General features: G+C 44.6%; 1 pseudogene; it reads right to left on the bottom strand.

The window, feature by feature from the left end:
* Positions 1–4,856: 4,856 nt before the first annotated feature.
* LOC127918516 (ras-related protein Rab-5A-like) lies at positions 4,857–7,486 on the bottom strand (annotated as a pseudogene).
* Positions 7,487–11,714: the final 4,228 nt, after the last annotated feature.

Genomic DNA, 11,714 nt, shown 5'->3' with positions numbered 1-11,714 from the left:
AGAAAGCAGGCATTCCTGGTTTCTCTGGTTGCCTGGAACATACTAGTATGATTTGGCACCAGATCCAAACAGCTAAGAAGGACAAGAGAGACCTCTATGTCATCTTCCTCGACCTGGCCAATGCCTTTGGCTCAGTTCCCCATGAACTCCTCTGGGAATCCTTCAACATTTTCCACGTACCAGAACCCATCACTACACTGGTAAAGGCCTATTTCAAGACCTGCAATTGTGTTTCACAACACCTGACTTCACAACAACATGGCAGCGCTTGGAAGTAGGCATAATGGCAGGCTGTACAATTTCTCCTCTGGCCTTCACTATGGCCATGGAAGTCATCATCAGGGCATCGAGATGGGTGGTCGGCGGTGAGAGAACTAAGGAAGGGCTCCGTCTCCCACCTATCCGAGCATACATGGATGACATGACTATACTGACCACCACTGCAGCATGCACCAGGCGGCTACTTGCAAAACTGCAGGATAACATCAAGTGGGCCCGGATGAAAATCAAGCCAAGCAAATCTCGAAGCATCTCCATAGTCAAGGGACAGCTTAAAGATGTGAGGTTCTGCATTGAGATGACCCGATACCAACGGTATCTGAGCAACCCATCAAGAGCCTGGGTAGATGGTACAACGAAAGCCTCCGGGATAAAGATCAAGTGCAGCAAGTAAGGCAGGACATCGCCAACGGTCTTGAGAACATCAACAAGACCCTACTGCCTGGGAGGCTCAAGCTTTGGTGCCTACAGTTTGGTTCTCCCCGGGTAATGTGGCCACTCACCGTCTATGAGGTCCCATTAACAACAGTGGAGAAGATGGAGCGAACCATTACCTCATACGTGAAGAAATGGCTGGGTGTCCCACGATGCCTGAGTAACATCGGCCTCTATGGCAAAGGGGTCCTTGAACTACCTCTTACAAGTCTAACGGAGGAGTACAAGTGCTCTAAAGTAAGACTTCAGATGACATTGAAGGACTCCAAAGACCAGACCATTAGCAAGGCTGCACCTCTTCTACAAACTGGACGGAAATGGACATCATCCAAGGCTGTGCAGCAAGCAACATCAGCCCTGAGACACCAAGACATTGTGGGGAATATCCAGCATGGAAGAGGAGGCTTTGGCCTGGCAGCAAGCAAACCAACGTTCCATAAGGCAACAACATCTGAACGCAGGAAGCTGGTGGTCGAGGAGGTGCGCAGACAGGAGGAGACTGCAAGAAGTGCAAAGGCTGTCTCTCTTGCTAAACAAGGGCAATGGACGCGGTGGGAAGGCCTGGAGAGGAGAAAGATCAACTGGAGTGAGCTTTGGCAAATGGAGGCAAGCAACATCAGCTTCATCATAAGAGCTGTTTATGATGTGCTTCCATCACCAAAAAATCTACATCAATGGTATGGCGAGGACTCGACCTGCCCCCTCTGCCCAGCTCCAGCGACTCTCAGGCATATAATGACAGGTTGCAAGACCAGCCTCTCACAAGGCCGCTACACCTGGAGGCACAATCAGGTCCTCAAGAGCCTGGCTGTAGCACTTGAGACCAAGAGGAGTGCAACCAATTCATTACCTCCAAAAACAAGCAATCCCGTCAAAACAACAACATTCATCCGGGAGGGACAGAAAAGGCCCAAGTATCCTCCTACAAAGCCAGAAACTGGACACCTAGCCATGGCCCGGGACTGGAAGATGCTTGTCGATATTGGCCAGCAACTCATTTTTCCACCTGAGATTGCTTCTACCAACCTTAGGCCAGACATGGTACTCTGGTCCCCTTCACGAAAGGCTGTGTACATCATAGAGCTCACAGTCCCATGGGAAAACTCTGTTGAAGAGGCCTACGAGCGTAAGAAACTCGTTACACAGAGTTGGCAGCAGACGCAACTCAGCGTGGCTGGAATGCAAAGGTCTGGCCAGTTGAAGTGGGATGCAGAGGATTCGGGCTTCTTCCATCATCAGGTTGCTGAAAGAACTTGGAATCCATGGACAGGCTCTGCGGCAGACCGTCAGAGCAGTTTCTCAAGCAGCTGAAAGAAGCAGCCAGTGGATCTGGATCAAACGGAAGGACCCTTGCTGGGCTATAACTTCATGACCCCCACCCCCACCTGAGAACCCAATTCAGATCCCTCCAACTTGAGGAGGGCATATGAGGTATGCGGTCAGCTGTATGGCTGGCTCAGGGAAGAGGACGCCCCTGCCTTGCATAGTCCCGTGGGACATCTTAATTGGGCATGGGACACAAGCTAAGGCTTGATTACCCTTTAGCTGGCCACCTTTGATGAGGGTGTTTAGTGATTAAAGGCCGAAACACCCACTGATTCGAAGGCACACTACTGAGGATGTGTCCCAGAAATTGACATCTTACCCCAGTCTAAGAAATAAACCTCCCATGCCACTCTGTCAACATCACGGCAAATCTCATGTGAGTGCATTCCATCTATTGGCACAATGGACAGTTTTTAACATCTCGTCCCGTGTTTTATGATTCGAATCTTCCATTCCTCTCAACAATTTTAGAAAAGGCTGTTGCGCAGCAACTCACTGCCTTCCTGAAGACAAACAATGTATACTAAATGCTTCAGTCTGGTTTTAGACCCCATCATAGCACTGAGACTGCACTTGTGAAGGTGGTAAATGACCTTTTAATGACATCAGACATCATCGATCACCACATTCTTTTTGGAGAGATTGGAAACCCAAATTGGTCTACACGGACAAGTTCTGGCCTGGTTTAGATCTCATCTGTCGGAAAGATATCAGTTGGTCTCTGTGAATGGTTTGTCCTCTGACAAATCAACTGTAAATTTCGGTGTTCCTCAAGGTTCCGTTTTAGGACCACTATTGTTTTCACTATATATTTTACCTCTTGGTGATGTCATTCGAAACATAATGTTAACTTTCATTACTATGCGGATGACAGACAGCTGTACATTTCAATGAAACATGGTGAAGCCCCAAAATTGCCCTCCCTGGAAGCGTGTGTTTCAGACATAAGTAAGTGGATGGCTGCAAACGTTCTACTTTTAAACTTGGACAAAACAGAGATGCTTGTTCTAGGTCCCAAGAAACAAAGAGATCTTCTGTTGAATCTGACAAATAATCTTAATGGTTGTACAGTCGCCTCAAATAAAACTGAAGGACCTTGGCATTACTCTGGACCCTGATCCCTCTTTTGAAGAACATATCAAGACTATTTCAATGACAGCTTTTTTCCATCTACATAACATTGCAAAAATCAGAAACTTTGTCCAAAAATGATGCAGAAAAATATATCCACGCTTTTGTTACTTCTAGGTTAGACTACTGCAATGCTCTACTTTCCGGCTACCCAGATAAAGCACTAAATAAACTTCAGTTAGTGCTAAATACAGCTGCTAGAATCCTGACTAGAACCAAAAACTTTGATAATATTACTCCAATGCTAGCCTCTCTACACTGGCTTCCTGTCAAGGCAAGGGCTGATTTCAAGGTTTTACTACAAAGCATTACATGGGCTTGCTCCTACCTATCTCTCTGATTTGGTCCTGCCATACTACACGTACGCTACGGTCACAAGACGCAGGCCTCCTAATTGTCCCTAGAATTTCTAAGCAAACAGCTGGAGGCAGGGCTTTCTACTATAGAGCTCCATTTTTATGGAATGGTCTGCCTACCCATGTGAGAGACGCAAACTTGGTCTCAACCTTTAAGTATTTACTGAAGACTCATCTCTTCAGTGGGTCATATGATTGAATGTAGTCTGGCCCAGGAGTGTGAAGGTGAACGGAAAGGCTCTGGAACAACGAACCGCCCTTGCCGTCTCTGCCTGGCCAGTTCCCCTCTTTCCACTGGGATTCTCTGCTTCTAACCCTATTTACAGGGGCTGAGTCACTGGCTTACTAGGGCTCTTTCATACCGTCCCTAGGAGGGGTGCGTCACTTGGAGTGGGTTGAGTGACTGACGGATCTTCCCTGTCTGGGTTGGCACCCCCTTGGGTTGTGCCATGGCGGAGATCTTTGTGGGCTATACTCGGCCTCGTCTCAGGATGGTAAGTTGGTGGTTGAAGAAATCCCTCTAGTGGTGTGGGGGCTGTGCTTTGGCAAAGTGGGTGGGGTTATATCCTTCCTGTTTGGCGAGTCCGGGGGTATCATCGGATGGGGCCACAGTGTCTCCTGACCCCTCCTGTCTCAGCCTCCATTTATGCTGCAGTAGTTTATGTGTCAGGGGGCTAGGGTCAGTTTGTTATATTTGGAGTACTTCTCCTGTCCTATCCGGTGTCCTGTGTGAATTTAAGTGTGCTCTCTCTGTCTCTCTCTCAGAGGACCTGAGCCCTAGGACCATGACTCAGGACTACATCGCATGATGACTCCTTGCTGTCCCCAGTCCACCTGGCTGTGCTGCTGCTCCAGTTTCAACTGTTCTGCCTGTGATTATTATTATTTGACCATGCTGGTCATTTATGAACATTTGAACATCTTGGCCATGTTCTGTTATAATCTCCACCCGGCACAGCCAGAAGAGGACTGGCCACCCCACATAGCCTGGTTCCTCTCTAGGTTTCTTCCAAGGTTTTGGCCTTTCTAGGGAGTTTTTCCTAGCCACCATGCTTCTACACCTGCATTGCTTGCTGTTTGGGGTTGTAGGCTGGGTTTCTGTACAGCACTTTGAAATATCAGCTGGTACGAAGGGCTATATAAATACATTTGATTTGATGAGACATGGTACCAGGGAAATGGTGACGTTAAAAACACTCCACTTTCAATCTGGAACGTGAATGGATCACCAGTGTGACCACATATCCAAACATGTGAGATCAAGTATCATTTTTACAAAGGAAGGTTGGTTGCACTGATTATATAATCTATCAAGATTATGCTACTTGCCTCATTTGTGATGTCGTAGACACGATGGCAGCCTGCGCCCCTCTGTAATACATGGGCGCCAGGCTGTGGTAGCGCCCCTGTCCTGCCGTGTCCCAGATCTCAAACTTCACCGTTGTGTCGTCTAGACACACTGTCTGGGTCAGGAAGGCCGCTGGGGAGGAGAGAAGAGAGTTGTCAAATACATAATTGACGTGAACTTTAAAAAGCATTAGAGCAGGACACTCACTAAACACATTCAACAATATGAATGAAGGGATAAATAAATAACTACAGCCCAGACCAAACAACAACCCATAGTCCCCATTGCGCCATTGTCTGCAAGTTTGAGGTTCCTTCCGTAACCGGTTCCTTCAGATCTTATAACACTGAAGGGGCAGAAACTTCCAGAAGAGGCTATAGATACTTTTCTGTTCCTGGCTTAAGTGCATAAATGAGTGATGTCACCTCCAATGGTGCTCTCCTGGAACTCGTGGAACTGTCCCTTGACGAAGCGGAGCACCAGGCTGGACTTGCCCACTGCCGACTCCCCCAGAAGTACCAGCTTGAACTGGCAAATCTTGTTACCAGCGTTAGACCCGTTGGGTCTCGTAGCTCCTCCCCTGTTGGCCATGGCCTAGTCAGATCCCCCGGTCAGTGTTTGTCCCGCACGTCTGACTATGCTGTCAGGGCTTCAGCTGGAGGCGGCGGTAGAGAGAAGGAAAAAAGGAACAATTATTCACAACTCTGATGTTTTCTGCTAGGGTTATGTCAGATGTGGTAAAGATAAGAGGATTTTGAAGTAGAGATATGGATGTTTTCGTAAAGTTGTTTTGACATGTAGTTTAACCCTGGTCTATATCCTCCATAAGTGAGTCATGGTGACAGTATGGAAGTGGACATGATTCTCAGAAAAAAACTTGATATACATGTCCAGACTCTCCTGATAAAGAGATCAACTTAGCCCTTAAATATATGGTGAAATCTTGGAATGGAATGAATGAGCTGACATTTTATTTCCTTCTTTCTCAGGGAGGTAGAAACTGAATAGATGATCCTGTCTACAGAAGAAAATTGAGTGGCAGGCTGCCCTGAAAACAAGTTGTCAAAATAAACATGGCTTGGCAGTCAAACCTTGCTGTAGAGCTGGGACATATTAATAAGAGCACACCATAGCAAAACACTGTGCAACAGAAAACGAATACAAGCTTTTCTTATGGGACAAGCAGATAGTATATCCTTGTATTAAACAGTTTTCCCATTTTGTGTATTGAATATGACCCAGCCCAGTCTCTGAATGCATGGTATCACAGAGATGGCTGGATATGTGAGCTCACTAAAATATATTTTCCTCATCAAATACACCATACATTGCTACTGACATAGTTGTGTGTGCCTAATCTGTAGACTATGGAAATATATGTTTTAAAGACATAATAATATGGCTCTGATCTAGACTTCCCATATGCATTTACAGTCAAAACAATGCAAACTCTTTCGGTACACACAGTAACATCCCCACTCGGAGATTAAATTGTACCCCTCAAACTTTCCAAAACACACACAATTTGTCATAGAGGAAAACACTACTCAGCAAGGACGTTGCAGTGTTGCCTTCCAATGTAAATATGTTCGCCTACATATAGCTAATATAATAGCGACGGTAGTTAGAAGGTAAACATGCGCAATCGGCTGACAGCAATGCCAACGGCCTGTACTCTCTGTTGCCTTCGAGGTGGGACGTGACTCAACCAGCACTCTTATGAATCTCTGCAGTGCTAGCATGGACTGTTCAAACTTCTAACAATGTACTAAATTAGCATAGCCAACGTGGCCTACTCTTCGATTTATTTTCGAAGCCAACGCATCTAGCTAGAAAATTGAGAGTACGCCATTTTCCAAATAGAAGCAAATGCTAACCCAATTAACGTTAGCTTGCTAGCTAGATTATTAGCAAGCCAGATAACTAGCCAGCTAACTAGCTACATCAACATCTGAATTGCTAACGTGTGCTACCTACATACTCCCTGATTACTGACTGTCTTACAAAGCAGCTACTGTTAGCTAGTTAGGTGAATGGGTGGCAAGCTAACGTTAGCATAACAAGTCCGATTGCGAATGTGATGATGGAGCTGGCTGGCTTACTACATTTTCAATAAGCTAACTAGCGAGGAGAAGCGTATGACGAACCCATGTCCACATGATCAACACAACTAGGATAAACAACCAATAAATAGCATCACGAACACGGTTTTGACCGGAACGATTAAATTACAAAACCGTTGTTAGGTTTCTTCCCGACCCAAATCCGGGCCACGGCCTATTTTTTGCATTTCTCATCAGACGCCAATGTTAGCATATCAAGCTAGCTAACCTAGCCTGTTGACAACTAATGAGCTGAAACATACAACTTGTCACACCATTTGCTTACTATACCTGAGTGCCAGGCGGTTGACGAACACAGAATACCACACACGAGTCTATACACAAAAAAATAAAGGTCGCAGTGCGAACAGATACGTATTGTTGAACATACAAATAATTTCAACAACCCCGATCACGTCTCCTCCTTTTTCTTTCTTCTTGCAACTTCCCTTTTACTAGAACCAAAACACAAACAACCCCTTCCGCCCATTCTGCCACGTCACACAGCACGTCTGCTCTGCAGAGGTAACACCGGATTCATGAATTTGATTGTTTTTCTTCGAGGATGAAATCAAGAGTAACGTGGGATTTCAAGTGATTTGGATCAAAATAGTAAAACTAGTTAGAAGCAGACGTTAGATTACCCAATTACCTTGTTATTGGATCTGTCATTTACAATTGAAGTAAATACAGGGCTCAAGTAAAAGCTTTTGGATAATTAAGATGAAGATGACGTAAATATGCATATAGATGTATTACTCATAAAGTGAAGGGGGACAATGTGCACCAAACAAACAATAGCCGAGGGTAAGGTGTAGGTTAGGCTGTATCATAAATTATCTATTGCCGGATTTAAAAGAACTGGGAACTCGGTAACGAAATGACGTCAGTGAACTTCAGGTCGGGAAGTCGGAGCTCTAGATAGCGGCCCGAGGTCCTGAGTTGGAATTGCGACTTGTGTGACCATTCAAATCGATTTTTCATAGTCGGAGCTCGGTTGTTCCACCGAGTTTCAATTGTTCTGAACGTACTGAAGTCGGAAGTCGGACATTTCCAAGCTCCAAGTTGTTTTGAACGCGGCATTTGTATCTGACTGTTTCTCAACCTTGTTCGTTCCAGGGACTGGCCATGCTGCCCCTTGTGTGTCTGGGACCGGCAAGATATGTATTTTCCTCCTATATTAAACCTAGCTTTGAATAACTGACTCAATTAGGGAGTAAACGTTATTTATAATAAGGGTTAGAACATCGACCCCTGAAATGAAAATGGATGAACATCACATATTTTAAATAAACCCTCCCATGAACGCTTGAAAAATAATAAGTGACTCCCCTATACCCAAAATAATACACTACATGGCCAAAGGTATGTGGACACCCCTTCAAATTAGTAGATTTGGCTACTTCAGCCTCACCCGTTGCTGAGAGGTGTATAAAATCGAGCACAAAGCCATGCAATCTCCATAGACAAACATGGGCAGTAGAATGGCCTTACTGGAGAGCTCAGTGACTTTCAACGTGGCACAAGTCAGTTTGTCAAATTTCTACCCTGGTCAACTGTAAGTGCTGTTATTGTGAAGTGGAAACATCTAGGAGAAAGTGGTAGGCCACACAAGCTCACAGAACGTCGGGAGCTTCATGAAATGGGTTTCCATGGCCGAGCAGCCGCACACAAGCCTAAGATCATCATGCGCAATGCCAAGCGTCGGCTGGACGATGTAAAGCTCTCCGCCATTGGACTCTGGAGCAGTGGAAACGCATTTTCTGGAGTGATGAATCCCGGTTCACCATCTGGCAGTCCAAGGGATGAATCTGAGTTTGGTGGATGCCAGGAGAATGCTACCTGCCCCATTGCATAGTGGCAACTGTAAAGTTTGCTGGCTGTTTTCATGGTTCGGGCTAGGCCTCTTAGTTCCAGTGAAGGGAAATCTTAATGCTACAGCATACAATGACATTCTGGACGATTATGTGCTTCCAACTTTGTGGCAACAGTTTGGGGAAGACCATTTCCTGTTTCAGCATGACAATGTGCCTGTGCACAAAGCGAGGTCCATACAGACATAGTTTGTCAAGATCAGTGTGGAAGAACTTGACTGGCCTGCACAGAGCCCTGACCCCATCAAACACCTTTGGGTGGATATGGAACTCCGACTGCGAGTCAAGCCTAATCGCCCAACATCAGTGCCCGACCTCACTAATGCTCTTGTGGGTGAATGGAAGCAAGTCCCAGCAGCAATGTTCCAACGTCTAGTGGAAAGCCTTTCCAGAAGACTCAAGGCTATTATAGCAGCAAAGGGGGGACCAACTCCTTATTAATGGCCATGTTTTTGGAATCAGATGTTCGACAAGCAGGTGTCCACATACTTTTGGTCATGTGGTGTAATGAAACAATAAAGTGGAACATGCTTACCGTTTATCCTCACTTCTTGGACAGATCAGAGCATAGATATGCAGTTGTAGAAACTGTTATTCGTCCTGTAAGCGTTGGATGGCAACGTATACTTTTTATAGAGCACAGGGTTGTGGGCCATAAAGAGTGCATAGTGGGTGGATTAATTGACCTCCAAATATACAGATATAGCAGACTGTAGACTCATTTTGTAGACCTCCCTCTTGTTTCTTAAATAGGAAGAAATAGGCTCCAACACAAATCCCTCTTGTTATTAGTAAAGTCTAATTCAAATTAAGAAGTTGAAATGAATTATGCCTACTCGAATTTGCCTTCTTTCAGCACCATGAGCTGTCCATTTTCGATTTTGCAGCAGCTGCTGCTTCAAGTTTCAGCACAACAAAATTACTCAAATTTGTCTTATTGTCAGGTCAATAACTCTGGTGAATACATAAGAAACATGTTGTTTTTAATAACATCAATTATAGTAGTAGCACGCTAACAAATTTGACCCCCGGTCCTCCTTCCCATCGTCGCTCTCTCCTTCTCAAACAGAACAGAACAAAGGCTATATGCTAGTCTCTGCAGAAGTCTGGGCCTAACCAAAAATGAGTCAAATAGCCTTTGACTCTCTTCCTGAACTGCGACCGTAGGGTTCGTTCAGCAGGCAGCACACAAAAACGTTTTTCATCAGCAAGAGCAGAGCAGGCCGGGGCTCAGGGTTGGATTATCCATTGCAGTGTGTATTGCAGCCTAGTTTTATTCACACCATCCCAGCAGCTATCTTAGAAATATTACTTTGCTCTGTGCTTCTCTGAACATGCACTTCGTAGCCTATAGTCTATAGTTTATGGATAATTTGATTGAGCCAACACTAAATAGCCTATAGGCATTTTAGTGGAGTATCAGCGGAGTATCAGAGATGAGGGGCGGCATTGGGCACACATCAATATATAGCCTAATAAGCAACTAATTCCAAAGCATAGTTTAAATTCTAAAACAAAAATATCTCAATTTCATCAATAACAAATTACATGACCTCCGTTGGACTAGATTTGTTTTAAATACGAAACCCTCCACTTGACTGAAATTGAAAAAGCATTCTCCTCCAGGTAACCATTCTGTACATTTCTATCCATCCCTTCCTATCATTAAAACATTTCACAAACTGGCATGGGTCCATAGACTGGAGGATGAGATACACAGGTCTTGGAGCAAGATGCTGCTGCTATTTGAACCAGAAGAGGGAGCTCAAGGCTTTAAAATGATACCATACATACAGTCCATTGGTGGAGGTCTAGATACCTGTTACCGTTACGTGTCTCACAGCTGGAAATCCTGCCTCACATGAGTCCTATAAATGAAGGCTGACATACACAGTAAAGACAAATAAACTATCAACAGCATTGTGAACCGTATAGAAATGATATTCTATAAGGCTACCATTCCATTTCCACATTGTGTTATTCATCCAAAGAAAGACCATTTATTATTTTTGTATCGCAAGAGTGATTCTGTCAAACTCCTCTGGTTTTCTCAACCTTCCATTGATCAATCTGCAAACCAACATGTTGACTAAGTAATCAATCAACCAAAACCAAATAGATATTCAGTCTTGGTTGTCCTGCCTTTATGAAGACGTAAACAAGTCACAGCCAAAGTCAAGCCTTTTACAACCTGAGGTTGGAGTAGCAGCAGTGAGTTGGCCCACAGACTCTCTTTAGGAAGCCTCTCATTTAAGTCTCCTTGACCCTGGCATGGTATAATAAACTCCACTATTGTACTTTGACAGTAGGGCTATTCTTAGTACAGCACACTTAGCCCAGTGCAGTATGGCACTGTTAAGGGTCATAATCTCTATTCAATGAAACCCGTAGACAGTATGTCTGTCTGGTCCCTCAGGGCCCAAGTCAAGGAGGTTGCATTGGCTCCCCGGACAAACAACAAGATGATGATTCATTTGCCCATAAAGTATTCACACCCCTTGATTTCTTTCAAAATTATGTTGTGTTACAGCCTAAAATACACTGTCAAACATTCACTGGCCTACACACAATACCACATAATGTCAATGTGGAATGATGATTTTTGCAAGTTAATTAAACATTTAAAGCTGTTTTCGACCCCTTTGCTATGGCAAGGCTAAATAAGTTCAAGAGTACACATTTGCTTAACAAGTCACATAACAAGTTGCATGGACTAATAATAACAGTGTTTAACATTACTTTTGAATTACTACCTCATCTCTGCAACCTGCGCATACAATTATCTGCAATGTCCCTCAGTCGAGCAGTGAATGTCAGACACAGATTCAACCACAAAGACCAGGGAGGTTTGTACAGAATGAAG

This window comes from Oncorhynchus keta, unplaced genomic scaffold, assembly GCF_023373465.1.
Source record: "Oncorhynchus keta strain PuntledgeMale-10-30-2019 unplaced genomic scaffold, Oket_V2 Un_contig_14391_pilon_pilon, whole genome shotgun sequence".
Taxonomy (NCBI): Eukaryota; Metazoa; Chordata; class Actinopteri; order Salmoniformes; family Salmonidae; genus Oncorhynchus; species Oncorhynchus keta.
This window is presented reverse-complemented; position numbering and strand designations above follow the sequence as displayed.